This window comes from Carettochelys insculpta, chromosome 12 (genome assembly GCF_033958435.1).
Source record: "Carettochelys insculpta isolate YL-2023 chromosome 12, ASM3395843v1, whole genome shotgun sequence".
Classification (NCBI taxonomy): domain Eukaryota; kingdom Metazoa; phylum Chordata; order Testudines; family Carettochelyidae; genus Carettochelys; species Carettochelys insculpta.
Window position 1 is genome coordinate 45,969,551 of NC_134148.1, and position 14,131 is coordinate 45,983,681.

Here is a 14,131-nt window from a genome sequence, read left to right on the forward strand (position 1 = left end):
CCCCCCACAGCCCCTTCCCCCGCCTGGCCAGCCCCCCACGGCCCATCCCTCCACAGAGCCCAGCCCCCCACGGCCCCTCCTTCCACACAGCCCAGCCTCCACAGCCCCTTCCCCTGCCTGGCCAGCCCCCCACAGCCCCTCCCTCCACACAGCCCAGCCTCCACAGCCCCTTCCCCTGCCTGGCCAGCCCCTCACAGCCCCTCCCTCCACACAGCCCAGCCCCCACAGCCCCACCCACCTGGCCAGCCCCCCACAGCCCCTCCCTCCACACAGCCCAGCCCCCACCTGGCCAGCCCCCCACGGCCCATCCCTCCACACAGCCCAGCCCCCACAGCCCAACCCCCCCACCGCCAGCCCCCCATGGCCCCGCCCCCCCACCTGGCCAACCCCACATGGCCCCTCCCCCCACCTGGCCAGCCTCCCGACCTGCTCCCACACGCCAGTCTCCTGAGGAGACCAGACCACAACCTGCCTTGCACAACCCCGGTGGAGCTGCCCCCACAGCCCTGGCCAACTGCCCCATCCCAGCCCCACAGCTCCACAGCCTTGGTCAGGCTGCCCCACCCCAGCCCCACAGCCCCCACAGTCCTGGCTGGCCGCCCCACCCCAGCCCCACAGCCCCAGCCGGCCACCCCATGCCAGCCCCACAGCCCTGGCCGGCCACCCCACCCCAGCCCCACAGCCCCGGCCAGCTGCCCCAACCCAGCCCCACAGCTCCGCAGCCCTGGCTGGCCACCCCACCCCAGCCCCACAGCCCCGGCCAGCTGCCCCAACCCAGCCCCACAGCTCCGCAGCCCTGGTCAGGCTGCCCCACCCCAGCCCCACAGCCCCCATAGCCCTGGCCAACCTCCCCACCCCTGCCCCACAGCCCCGGCCAGCCGCCCCAACCCAGCCCCAAAGCCCCCACAGCCCCGGCCGGCCGCCCCACCCCAGCCCCTCAGCCCCAGCCAGCCGCTCCAACCCAGCCCCACAGCCCTGGCTGGCTGCCCCACCCCAGCCCCACAGCCCTGGCCGGCCACCCCATGCCAGCCCCACAGCCCCCACAGCCCTGGCCCGCCGCCCCAACCCAACCCCAAAGCCCCCACAGCCCTGGCTGGCCGCCCCACCCCAGCCCCAAAGCCCTGGCCAGCTGCCCCACCCTAGCCCCACAGCCCTGGCCGGCTGCCCCAACCCAGCCCCAAAGCCCCCACAGCCCCGGCCAGCCACCCCACCCCAGCCCCACAGCCCCCACAGCCCTGACTGGCTGCCCCACCCCAGCCCCACAGCCCCGGCCAGCCACCCCACCCCAGCCCCACAGCCCTGGCCAGCCACCCCACCCCAGCCCCAAAGCCCCCACAGCCCTGGCCGGCCGCCCCACCCTAGCCCCAAAGCCCCCGCAGCCCTGGCCAGACGCCCCACTCCAGCCCCCACAGCCCTGGATGGCTGCCTCACCCCTTCCCCACCCCCCACAGCCCTCACCAGCCGTCCCACCCCAAACCCTCATAAGCCCTTGCTGGCCGCCCCACCCCCAAAGCCCTGGCTGACCACCCCACTACCAGCCCCCACAGCTCCACAGCCCTGGTCAGGCTGCCCCACCCCTCCCGCAGCCCCACACAGCTTTGCAGCCTTGACTGAGCCGCCCGACCCCCACATCCTCTCATCCCACTCCCCAGCGGCACAGCTCAGCCTGCACTGTGGACCCACAGCATGGGCCCCAGACAGCCCTGCAGCACTGCTCACAGACTCACGGGGGTTAGGGACCGAGGGTGTCTTGTGGGGCCCAGCTGGGAGTCCAGCCAGCCTGGTGCGCCTGCCCCACAGCTGGGGCTGCAGCAGGCAGGCCCCGGAGGCCCTGCCCCAGGCCAGGCAGAGGGCAGCTGCCCTCGGTAGCCTAATCCTGCCTGCGCTGGAGCAGGCCCACGACACCATATTTTTAGCCTGTGAAGCCTGGGCCAGTGCCAGAGGAAGAGCTGGAGAGGGAGCGGGGTGTTAATTACACCCTGCCCTGTGCAACCCCTAGCCAGCCAGGCACACAGCCTGGCCGCTGCCGGAAAGCTGCTCCCTGCTCCCCTCTTCTGCTGCACTGCCCCTACCCTCCTGCAGCCCCACCCCCAAAGCCCATGCATCCCGGGGCAGGGGCAGGGGCAGGGGCAGGGGCAGGGGCCCCAGCCAGAAGCGACTCCCCCAGCAGGTGCCACAGGAAGTGTGTTCGTCGGCCGAGGGGTCCGCGCAGCCGGCAGAGACGCTCATTCCCATCCATCTTGGGGAGCGGAGGTGCAGGAGGGGCCCCCAAAGCCAGGGCTGTGCTTCCCCACCTTTGTCCCTCTGCTCCAGTCCAGGCTGACTGCCGTCCTCCCCCGCCACGGACCACTGACCGTGCCTCTGACTCAGACCCAGCTGGGCTCCTCCCCACTCTAGTCCTGGACAGGCCAGCGGTGTTACGGCCCCAGGGTATCAGCCCCAGCCAGCATGAGCTGCTCAGTCTGTCCCGCGCGCATGCGCCACCACATCACGTCTCTCCCCACTCCCGACCCAGCTGAGCGGGGTCACTCAGTGCGCGACCTGGGGAAGTTCACAACCACTGGCTGTGACGTCGGCGCTCCCCTGTGCCCGGCCCTGCCGCGGGGGTGTCCTGCTGGAGCTGCTCCACCTTGTCCAGCTGCTGGACCACGCTGAGCGGCCGGCGCGGCCCCACCCTCTGCAGTCGTACCAGCCCTTCCCCTTCCCTTGGGTGCTGCCCAGGGGCTCCCTGGCGGGGCCCATGAGCTCCGTGAGCCTTTCCTGGGACGTCCTCCACCCCCGACTCTCCATCTGGGGAACCTCCCCCCATAGCTCTCAGCAAGCCCAGGGGCCCCTCCCACTTCTGCATCACAGCTCAGTCGGTGGGACCTGCCGGGCCCTTGGGCACCTCCCTGGGTGCAAACAGCAGGTGGGACAGGTGCTCCTCCCAGTCCTGCGGGTGTCAGCGCATAAAGCCCCCAGCATCTGCTCCAGCATCCCAAGGAACCTTCTCACCAGCCCGTTGGGCTGCGAGCGACACCCCAAGGCCCAGGAGAGCCGGATCCCAGGCTGTTCCTGCCAGCACCGGAGCAGGGAGGACGTGAGGTTGGCCCCTTGTCGCTGAGGACCTCCTTGGGGAACCCCGATCTGATGGAGTGGGGGATACCTGTGTGTATGTGAGTGGCTCACAGAGGGTGGGGGGCTCCTGCTGAGGGTAACCTTGATGACCAGGTAACACCTTTGTACTGCAGACAAAGGAGGAGGTGGAGCCTGAGGGGTTTGAATTGGAACTGGGAGTTGGGAAGCAGTTAGTCTGGGCTGGGAGAGAGAGAGAGACAAAGGAGGGGGCCAGGCCCCAGCTCTGGGGGCCCCTCGGGGCCTCCTCTCCCCAACATGGATGGGACTGGCTGTCTCTGCCTGCTGTACTGACTCCTCTGTATGATGCTGTGTCCTGTCGGCTAATAAACCTGCTGTTCTCCTGCTGAGTAAGAGACTCTCCTGCCTGCGGACAGGGTGCAGAGCTTGGGGAACCCCAGAACCCCATCACACTGGTGTCAGCAGTGGGATGTTCTGCACCCTGAGGATGGAGCATCCAGCAGTAAGTGACCGGGGCCCTGGAAGAAGTGGGGCCTGCGAGACCCAGGTGTGCTGAAGGGCAGTGAGGTGCAGCTCCCCAAGGCGGAGGGGCCTGCGGCCGAACCCAAGCAACTGCGGTCGTGGTTCTCGAGAGGGGGTGCCACACCCGAGCAGGGGTTACTCCTGGGAATCTGTTGGAGTCGGTCCCAGAAGGTGGAGGGGCTGAGGGCCCAACCCCCAGAAAACAAGTGACCCACAAGGAGGCTGACGCTGAATGAGTTCTTCCCAAGACAGTGTGCTCATGGTCCCTGAGAGCGGGTGTCACACTGAAGAAGGGGTTCCTCTGAGAGTCTGTTGGAGTTGGTCCCAGAGGGCAGAGGGCCCTACGGCCTAACCCCAGGGAGCTTGTGACCCGCAAGGAGCCTGGCACACTGAAGGGATTCTTCCAGGAATCGTGGGGTGCAGAGGGCATCAGCCTGAGAGCCTGCAACCACGCTGAGCAACTCCGCTGTGAAGTGGCAGCACCTGGAAACCGAATCAAGATTAAAGGAGCTGGACAAGGCAGCGTGGATGTGCAGTGGCAGAGGTGAGGGTTAAGGAAAATCCTGCAGAGGTGAGCCCGGATCGGGGCAGGGAACCCTGGACTGCCTGGAGCTCTGAACCGAGTGGCCTGCCACAGCTCAAGGAGGGAAGGAGCGATTCCAACCCATCATCTACTAGTGGCCAAGACAGACCTGCGAAGAGTTTTCCAGGCCTGGGCCGAGGAAGGTGCCTGTGTGTCTGTGCAGGAAAGCAGCTTGTCCACTGGGAATGGCAAGTTGTCTGTGAGAGAAGCTGCTTCACCTTCTGTGTGTGTGTGGAGACCAGCCGGGGGGCTGGGACAAAGGAGAGAGTGTCTCCCATTGTCTGTCTGTGTTGAACAGCAGCAGCAGCCTGGGGAGAGAGCAGAGCCTGCGTTTGGAAAAGGTGCCAATGAGGAAACTAGCCCATTGTCTGAGGAAGATTCCCCAGCCTGGGGTGGCTGGAGAAGGATCCACCAGAAAAGAGCATTCCAGGTGTGTCTCTGAATCCAGCCATGGGGGCTGGAGCAGAGGGAATGGCTCCGGGATGGGGCAGTGGTATCCCTGCTAAGGACACTGGTCCTTGGTGCAAGAAAAGTGCTTCTGCTTCTGGGGAAGTGAATCCTTTGCCTGAGCCTGTGGGGGCTCGAGATGGAGCCAAGGTCCCAGAGCTGGATATGAGGGCAGCTGAAGCCCAGATGGGAAGTGGGCCTACCTCTGTGTCTCTCAGGGGGGATGATGCTTTAACTTGGTCTAATCCAGTTAGTATCATCAGGGAATCCCAGAGACCAGACGATTCTGGTACTTGCTCTTTGCCTGATGCTGAGGTGTTACTGGGAGGGGGTGAGAGGACTCTGTCCTACCAGAGTCATCCTCTCGCCAGGACACAAGAACAGACGGGCAATGGAGTTACGCTGACTGATGAAGATAAAGGAGCTGGTAGCAGAAGGGAGGAAAGGGATCCTAACCTTCTGTCCGGTGGTACTGGCTGTCTGCCTGGAGGGGGATTACGTGGGAATCTGCCTGATGGGCCAGAAGTGATCCTGGGCGTAGGTGAAACCCAGGAGCTGGTTGTGGCTCAAGGGAGCAGTGCCCCTGTGGAGCAAGACAGGGGTGAGTTATTGTTTGGGGAAGCTCTTAAGGAAGAGAATTTCCCTGAAACTTTTCCTGACCCGTCTGTGGGGACTGCAGAAAATGGGAGTGAGGTGAAGAAGAGTGAACAGGAAAGGTGCAAGTCTGTAAGAGCCGGAGCAGCCCTTTGCCTGGGGAGAAGTTTGTTTCAGCTCCTGATGGCCAGGACCTGCCTCAGTATGAAACCACTGGCTGTGCTCTGCAAGGGTCCAAAGCAGGCAGGGTAAAAGTTTCTCAGAAATTGAAAGCTGGTGCAAGTAAAGTAAAAACTATCAGGGAATGTGAGCAGCCCTGTAAGAACCAAGTAAAACAGCTGCACAGTCAGTCTCTGTAGGATGCAGGAGAGGGCCAGCAATTCCCCATCTCCAGATGGTGAAAACACTTATATTCTTATACTGGATTCCACTTCTGATTCCATGGGGAGGCAGTAGTTGGAGGTGGAAGGACAAAGGAGCTTTGGGCCTGGTGGGCCAGTAAGGGATAAACAGGAATTCCTTCATGTGGATTCTGCGTCTGGGACTCACAAAACAACTCTCAAAAAGCAGTTTGGTTTGCAAATTTCCAGACTGGTAGGGAGGGGGCCGTCTCCCTGAGATCATCAATGGCCCAGCTCTTGTTAGAAGGGAGGGCACAGCCAGAGAGATCAGATTTCCACCCCAGGGGGCAAGGGAGAAGATTAAAACTTAATGGTGCTAAAAAAGGCCTCAGCCATTTTTCCCCAAAATACCAGATTCTCAAGGAGGTTACACAAAGGTTGTGGTCTACCAAAGAGCAACGTAAATGTACAGTTGCAATGGGTTTGTTCTGTTACTCACGCTAACTGCTGTAACCAAGGGGTGCTGCTACCAAAAGCTGTAGAATTGTACCATGTACTGAATGTTTGGAAAGAGCCATGTAACATAATAACATTGATGTAGAAGCATGAATTGTATGTTGAAGGAGTCTGTAACTCTGAAATGTCACCATTGTTCCCTGTAACTAGTCTTGCAACCTCTCACATAAGGAGGAACATTCCAAACCTATTGTGTGGCATGAAAGGGGAAACTGAGGCACACAACCATTTTGGTGGTCTGGCTAAATGCCAAGGGTGAAAGCATTTGTACCTTCTTTTACTGGACTGTAACTGAATTCCAGACATTGGCCGGAGCAGCTGTATGGACTGGTGGTCAGATGGGGCAGGGCCCAGACACAAAAGACCTGTTTGATCTGTTGGTGCTGCAGCATCTGTATGGGCTCTGCCTGCCCGACTTGAGAACGTGGCTGACGGACCGGGGCCGAAGCAGCGAGACCGACCAACCCAAGGGAACTAAAGGGACTTGCCCGGCTGCATCACATGAAAAGGGCCAAGACCAAGCTCCTGACTTGGAGCCTCCCCCAGCAGGACTATGATGTGGAGGTGGTGCACATCAAGGGGAGAACAGAGGGTACAGCCGATGCCCTGTCACAAGGGGAGAGCCCCGAACTTCCCCAGGTCACCAGTTGAGTGACCCTGCTCAGTTCGGTCTGGAAGGGGGGAGAGATGTGATGGAGTGGGGGATACCTGTGTGTATGTGAGTGGCTCACAGAGGGTGTGGGGCTCCTGCTGAGGGTAACCTTGATGACCAGGTAACACCTTTGTACTGCAGACAAAGGAGGAGGTGGAGCCTGAGGGGTTTGAATTGGAACTGGGAGTTGGGAAGCAGTTAGTCTGGGCTGGGAGAGAGAGAGAGACAAAGGAGGGGGCCAGGCCCCAGCTCTGGGGGCCCCTCGGGGCCTCCTCTCCCCAACATGGATGGGACTGGCTGTCTCTGCCGGCTGTACTGACTCCTCTGTACGATGCTGTGTCCTGTCGGCTAATAAACCTGCTGTTCTCCTGCTGAGTAAGAGACTCTCCTGCCTGCGGACAGGGTGCAGAGCTTGGGGAACCCCAGAACCCCATCACACCCATCCTGCAGAAAATGGCCAGCAGAGCCTCTGCCACCGTGCTGGCCTCCATAGAGGGCAGAGCCACAGCCTCAGGTAGCGGGTAGCAACATCCACCCCACGAGGATGTATTTCTTTCCATCCAAGTCACCTTGCCGGGGGGCCCCACTACACCAATTGTCGCGTTCTGGGCAGGCTCCTCTGCGACAGGCAGGCACTCACAGCAGCTTTCCCCCACTCTCGGGCTTTCCCCGCCCTCTGGCAGGAGCCGCAGGCCCAGCAGTACCGCTGCGCGGCCATGAATATCCCCGGCCAATAAAAGGCCTGAAGCAGCCTAAGCTGGGTGCACCAGATCCCTGGGTGCCCCAAAAGCGGGTCATCATGGGCCAGGAATCTCACAGAAATCTCTCCTGACCATTGCTCCCATGGGCTGAGCTGCACCCCGGCCAGCCCAGCCCCTCAACGTCTGCAAGGAGGCATCTGCCTGCACCTCAGCCTGAAATTCAGCAGCTGGGGACGGGACAGGGACATGTTCCCCACCACTGCCTGGGTCTGAAGTCCTGGCCTTGCTGAGCCCTGTGCCTACCGGGTCAGGACCTGCACCCCTGCCAGGTGCCCTCCCCTGGATCAGGGCCACAAGCTCCTCATTGGCTCTGGCTACAGGTAGTGATCAGAGGTCTGTGGGGTCCTTCTGGCCTCTCCTCTAGGCCACCCCCCATCAGCACCTCCGTAGGCAAGTGCTGGAGCACTCCCTTGTCCTTGGGGCCCTCCCTAGCCCCGCATTTCAGATGCACCTGGGCTGTGGGTACCTTGAATGGGGCCTGTCTGTGCCCCTCCCTCAGGGACAGCTGGGGGTTGGCACCATGTGGTCTGGGCCCAGGAGCTCGGGCCGGGCCAGCGTCACCTCCACCCCGTGTCCCAAAAGCCCATCACCTTCCTGCCCCCCTGCCCCACCTCCAGGGGCATGAGGCACTTGCTGCGCAGGGCCTGCCCCGCCCCATCCGGTTCATGGAGATGCCCACCTCTGGGGCAGCAGGTCTCCCAGAGGCGTTGGCCTGGGTATCTGCCCTCCCACCCCGAACATATTGCCAACCCCTCCCGTCTGGGCAGCCCGCTCCTCTGGCCGCTGGGACCCCACCTAACTGACTCCATGAGGCCTCTGCCAGCTGGGCCTGCCAGGGGGCTTGGGGCACTGGGCCTGCCTACGCCCTTCTGCCCACAGCGATAACAGACCAGGTCTTGTTGTGTCCCTCAGGCCGGCTGCTCTGTCCAGGACCAGGCTGGCCTCTGAGGGGGCAGATGGCTGGCCCGTTTCCTGAGTTCGCCCTGTAGGTGATTCCTTCCATTGCAGGAAGCCAGTCTCTCAGGATTTTCTCTCACACCTGGCCCAGCTGTCCATGAACTCATCAGCCAGCTTCCCGGCACCATGTGGGTCTTCTGGCTTCCTGTCCTCGAGCCACAGCCTCAGGTCAGGCAGAGATGCTCCTGTGATGGGGTTCAGGGGTCCCCCTGCACTGCACCCCGTCCGCTGGTAGGAGTGACTCTCACTCAGCAGGTACAACAGGAGGTTTATTAGGCAACAGATGCCCAGTTTCTCACAGAAGCGACAGTACAGCAGCCAGAGACAGTCCTTCCAACCCGTCCTGGGGGAAGACCCTGAGGGGTGCCCCTCTGGGGTGTAGCTTTCCCCCTCCTCAGGCTGGCTGCCTTCCAGCTCTCTCTTCCCCTCGCCTCTCACTGCCGCCCCCGATTCAAAAACCCAGCTCGGCTCCTCCCTCCTCTTTGTTCAGGGCAGAGGTGTTACCTGCCAGTGGTAGCCCCAGGGTCATCCTTAGCCACTGGCAGCTGCTCTCCTTGCCTCTCACATCCAGCCTGACTCACACATGCACTCCCCCCACTCCATCACAGCTCCACAGAACCATTCCAGGACCATCAGCTTAACCAGGTCCTCTGCAGTCTGGGCCCCCGTCCCAAACACCCACTTGGGGAAGTATTGCATCAGGCGGGCGGCCAGGTCTGCATAGGTCTCCCCCAGCCCCTTCTGCGCCTCCTGGGACTTCTTCCTGTACACCTCAGGGCTCAGCCCAAACTTCTGCAGCAGGGCCTGTTTGACCCATTCGTAGTCCCTGGGCTGCAGCCCCTCCAGCTGGCTGAGCACCTCTGAGGCCTTCTGATCCAGCCAGGGGGTGAGGTGTCAGAGCCATTTGGCTTGGGGAGACCTGGTGAAACTCGCAGACTTGCTCAGAGGAGCTAAGAAACCCATCCAGGTCCCCCACGGCCTTACATGACCAGTGCGTACCTCTCAGAGTGACTGCCAGTCCTGGGCCCCTCCCCACTCGCTGCAGCCAGGGCTCTCAGTATCTCAGCTCCACCATGGTCAACTCAGTGCTCTGCCATGGTCTGCTCAAGCTGCCGCTCTCTGTCTCAGTCCTCTTGTTCCTTTAACCGTACCTCGTTCTCCAGCCATCACAGCTCTGCTGAGGGGGACCCCACCTGGCACAAACCGTGGTTGGTGGCGCGTGGCCCAGAGGGCACCGCGTCCTGCCCGAGAGTCTGATATGCTCATAGGGGGTGACTGGCTGCTCCCCACCTGGACAGGATCCAGGTGCCTGGACCAGTCGTTCTTTTCCTGTCGGGCAATCAGCTGGACCTTGGTTGCCCTCCCCCCAGCCACGCCCCTCTCCTTGCACAGCCCTAACAACATCTGCTTTCAGGAGTCAGGTGTAATCCGTCTTCTCGCTGTTCCCTGGGACAAAGACGCACCTGCCCATGGTGCAGTGCCCCAGGAACTGCTATGCTCTGCCTCCAGCATGCCCGGCTCAGGTAAGCCCCTTCCTTCTACTGCGCCCAGCCAGTCACTGCTGGAAGCCCATCCCCGGGTACAGCACATCCCACCTGACGAATGGGGTTCAGGGGTCCCCGAGTTCTGCACCCGTCCACAGGCAGAAGTGACTCTCGCTCAGCAGGTAGAACAGGGAGTTTATCAATAGTCGGCAGAGACCCAGCTCAGTGCAGAGGTGTCAGTACAGCAGCCAGAAGCAGACATTCCAACCCACCTTGGAAAGGGGAGGGCCAAGGGGAGCCCCCAAAGCCAGGGCTCCCCCCGCTTTGTTCCTCTTCTCCAGGCCAGGCTAACTGCCTTCCAACTGCCCCACACTAACTGCCGCCTCTGATTCAAACCAGCCAGTCTCCACCCCACTCTCAGTTCAAGGACAAAGGTGTTACTTGCCAGCTTAGGTTACAGACAGCAGGGGGTCATACACAGCCTGGGTGAGCTGCTCAGCTTGTCCTCCACACGCACCCCCCACTACATCACAGTCCCCACCCTCCCAGAATCACAGAGTCACAGGGCTGGAAGGGACCTCAGGAGGTCATCTAGTCCAGCCCCCTGCTTCACGCAGGATCAACCCCCACTAAGCCATCCCAGCCAGGACCTTGTCCAGCCGGGACTTGAAAACTTCAAGGGATGGAGAATCCACCACCTCTCTAGGCAGCGCATTCCAGCACTTCACCACCCACCTGGTGAAGTAGTTTTTCAGTTTTTCCTAATATCTAACCCACACCTCTCCCTCTTCAACTTCAGACCATTACTCCTTGTTCTGCTATCTGACACCACTGAGAACAGTTTCTCACCCTCCTTTTTAGAGCTCCCCTTCGGGAAGTTGAAGGCTGCTATTAAATCAACCCTCAGTCTTCTCTTCTGTAAACTAAACAAGCCCGAATCCCTCAGCCTGTCCTCATAGATCTTGTGCTCCAGACCCTTAATCATTTTTGTTGCCCTTCGCTGAATCTGCTCCAGCAAATCCACATCCTTTTTATACTGGGGGGCCCAAAACTGGACACAGTATTCCAGATGTGGCCTCACCGGTGCTGAATAAAGAGGAACAACCACTTCTCTAGATCTGCTCGAAATGCTCCTCCTAATGCACCCCAGTATGCCGTTAGCCTTCTTGGCTCCAAGGGCACAGTGTTTACTCATATCCAGCCTTTCATCCACCATAACCCCTAGGTCCCTTTCCATCGTACTGCTGCTGAGCCAGTCGGTCCCCAGCCTGTAACAATGTTTGGGATTCTTCCGCCCCAGGTGCAGGACTCTACACTTCTCCTTGTTGAACCGCATCAGATTTCTTTTGGCCCAGTCCTCCAAATTATCCAGGTCCCTCTGGATTCTCTCTCTACCCTCCAACGTATCTACCTCTCCCCCTAGTTTTGTGTCATCTGCAAACTTGCTGAGGGGGCAGCCCAGTCCCTCATCCAGGTCATTAATACAGATGTTGAACAACACCGGCCCAGCACCGACCCTTGCGGCGCTCCGCTAGAAACCGGCCGCCATCCAGATACTGAGCCATTGAGCACGTCCCCCCACGTCCCCCCCGCGGCCTCCCCCTGCACCCCCCACCCGGTGCACCACATGCCCCCTGCTCGCCCCCCTGCACCGCCGCGCCCCCGGCGGCCCCGGGGCGATTCAGAGGAGCCGCCGCCGCGCAGCCGGAGGGGCGCAGGGAGGGCCCCGGCCGGCCACGGAGCAGCCGCAGCAGCGGGGCCCGGCGCTCAGGCCAGCGGCTGTGCCAGGCCCGGAGCGACCCCTTCGGCCTGGCTGGGCCCGGTGGAGCGCAGGCGGGAGCCGGGCCGGGAGCTCTCCGCGGGGCCACCGGGGCCCTCCTGCCGCCCGGCCGGAGCTGTCCAGCCCCAGCCCCGGCCCCACCTCGGCCCGGCCCAGCCCAGCCCCGGCCCCACCTCGGCCCCGGCCCCGGCCCCGGCCCCACCTCATCCCGGCGCAGCCCAACCCCAGCCCCGGCCTCACCTCGGCCGCAGCCCGGCTCCGCTCACATCCTCCGCGCCGCGCCGCGCCGGGCCCCGATCCCCGCCCGGGCCCCTCCGGCAGCTGCCGCCCGCGAGCTGCGCAGCTCCTGGGGCCGGCCGGGAGGCGGGAGCCGCGATGCACCCAGGCCCCTCCCCCGCTCTCCCGTCCTTCCCCCCGCTGTCTGTCCGCCCTCCCCCTCCCCCCGCTGTCTGTCCGTCTGTCCGCCCTCCCCCTCCCCCTCCCCCTCCCCCGCTGTCTGTCCGTCTGTCCGCCCTCCCCTCCCCGTCCCCTTCCCCCGCTGTCTGTCCGTCTGTCCGCCCTCCCCCTCCCCCTCCCCCCGCTGTCTGTCCGTCTGTCCCCCCTCCCCCTCCGCTGTCTGTCCGTCCGTCTGTCCCCCCTCCCCCTCCCCCCTCACCCTCCCCCCGCTGTCTGTCCGTCCTGTCCGCCCTCCCCCTCCCCGTCCCCTTCCCCCCGCTGTCTGTCCGTCTGTCGCCCTCCCCCTCCCCCTCCCCCTCCCCTTCCCCCGCTGTCTGTCCGTCTGTCCCGCCCTCCCCCTCCCCCTCCCCCTCCCCTTCCCCTTCCCCCGCTGTCTGTCCGTCTGTCCGCCCTCCCCCTCCCCCTCCCCCTCCGTCTGTCCGTCTGTCCGCCCTCCCCCCTCCCCTCCCCCGCTGTCTGTCCGTCTGTCCGCCCTCCCCCTCCCCCCGCTGTCTGTCCGCCCTCTCCCTCCCCCTTCCCCCGCTGTCCTGTCCGTCTGTCCGCCCTCCCCCTCCCCCTCCCCTCCCCCCCGCTGTCTGTCCGTCTGTCCGCCCTCCCCCTCCCCCTGCTGTCTGTCCGCCCTCTCCTCCCCTTCCCCCGCTGTCTGTCCGTCTGTCCGCCCTCCCCCTCCCCTTCCTTTCCCCTGCTGTCTGTCCCGTCTGTCCGCCCTCCCCTCCCCCTCCCCCTTCCCCCGCTGTCTGTCCGCCCTCCTCTCCCTTCCTCCCGCTATCTGTCCGTCTGTCCGCCCTCCCCCTCCCCTTCCCCCCCGCTATCTGTCCGCCCTCCCCCTCCCGTTCCTCCGCTGTCTGTCCGCCCTCCCCCTCCTGTTCCCCTGCTATCTGTCCGTCTGTCTGCCCTCCCCCTCCCCTACCCCCTGGCTGTCTGTCCGTCTGTCCGCCCTCCCCCTCCCGTTCCCCCCGCTGTCTGTCCGCCCTCCCCCTCCCCTACCCCACCGCTATCTGTCCATCTGTCCGCCCTCCCCCTCCCCTTCCCCCCGCTATCTGGTCCGCCCTCCCCCCTCCCCTTCTCCCCGCATCTGTCCGTCTGTCTGCCCTCTCATCTCTCCCCTTCCCCACTTGGCTGGCTGTCCATCCCCTCCCCCACCTGGCTCTCCATCTGTCTGTCCTTCCCATCCCCTGCCCCTTCTCGTTGAGCTGTCTGTTCCCTCTCCCACCCGGCTCTCTCCAGTCCCTCCCCTGGCTGGCGGTCAGTCTGTCTGTCCTCCAGCCCCTCCTGCTGTCTGTCTGTCCAGGTCACCTCCCACACTTGTGGATCTGCTCTCCCACCTCGCTGTCCATTCCCTTTTTGGTCCAGACCCTCCCCCCAGCTCCTGTCTCCTGTCCCCTCCCTCTGCCGTCTGTCTGTCTGTCTGTCCCCTCCCGCCTGCTTGGTTCCAATCCCCTCTGCTCCCCATCTGGCCATGTCCCAGCTCTCTTCCCCCACCCCCTCCTCACTAGGCCACACCCCAAACTCTCGCGCCTCCCGACTCCGCCAGCCGCCCCTTCAGCCTCCCTCTGTGGACCAGTGAATGCTGGTGAGCCTGTGCTGGTGTGCCCCCAACTGTGCCATGGCCTGGCCTGTGAGCAGACCTGGGGAGGACCCCGCGTGCACAGCCCAGGCCTCCCATGCCTGAAGCCCAGCCCAGAGCCATTTGCCCCAGGCTCCATGGGCAGATATTTTCAGGGGCACCAGGCAGCCACTTCCATTGGCCACCAGGCACAGCCCAGGACGGCCTCAGGGGGCCAGAGATGCCGGGGCTTCCCAGCCTGGCTCTGTCTCCTTCCACCCCCACCCCCCCGAGCTTTCCAGGAAACTCCGGCCACAGCCTCGGAGCCCATCAGCGTCCCTGTCCGGTGGGCTGGTGCCTCTGGCACGTCGTGCCCACGCAAGGAGAGAGCGCAGCGCTGTCTGCAGGGTCCCATGA

At 63.3% G+C, this 14,131-nt stretch overlaps 1 protein-coding gene across 6 annotated transcripts in view; it reads right to left on the reverse strand.

The window, feature by feature from the left end:
* MAN2A2 (mannosidase alpha class 2A member 2) overlaps positions 1 to 12,087 on the reverse strand; it is a 62,682-nt gene extending 50,595 nt beyond the window's left edge. For 5 of the 6 annotated variants that reach the window (XR_012647092.1, XM_075006440.1, XM_075006439.1 and 2 more), the window contains exon 1: positions 11,953 to 12,087. The gene's annotated coding sequence lies outside the window, so the exon portion shown is untranslated. Of the gene's footprint in view, positions 1 to 1,727; positions 1,839 to 11,952 lie in introns of those variants that run through there. The other variant, XM_075006438.1, reaches the window with a different exon arrangement.
* Between the last annotated feature and the right edge of the window lie 2,044 nt (positions 12,088 to 14,131).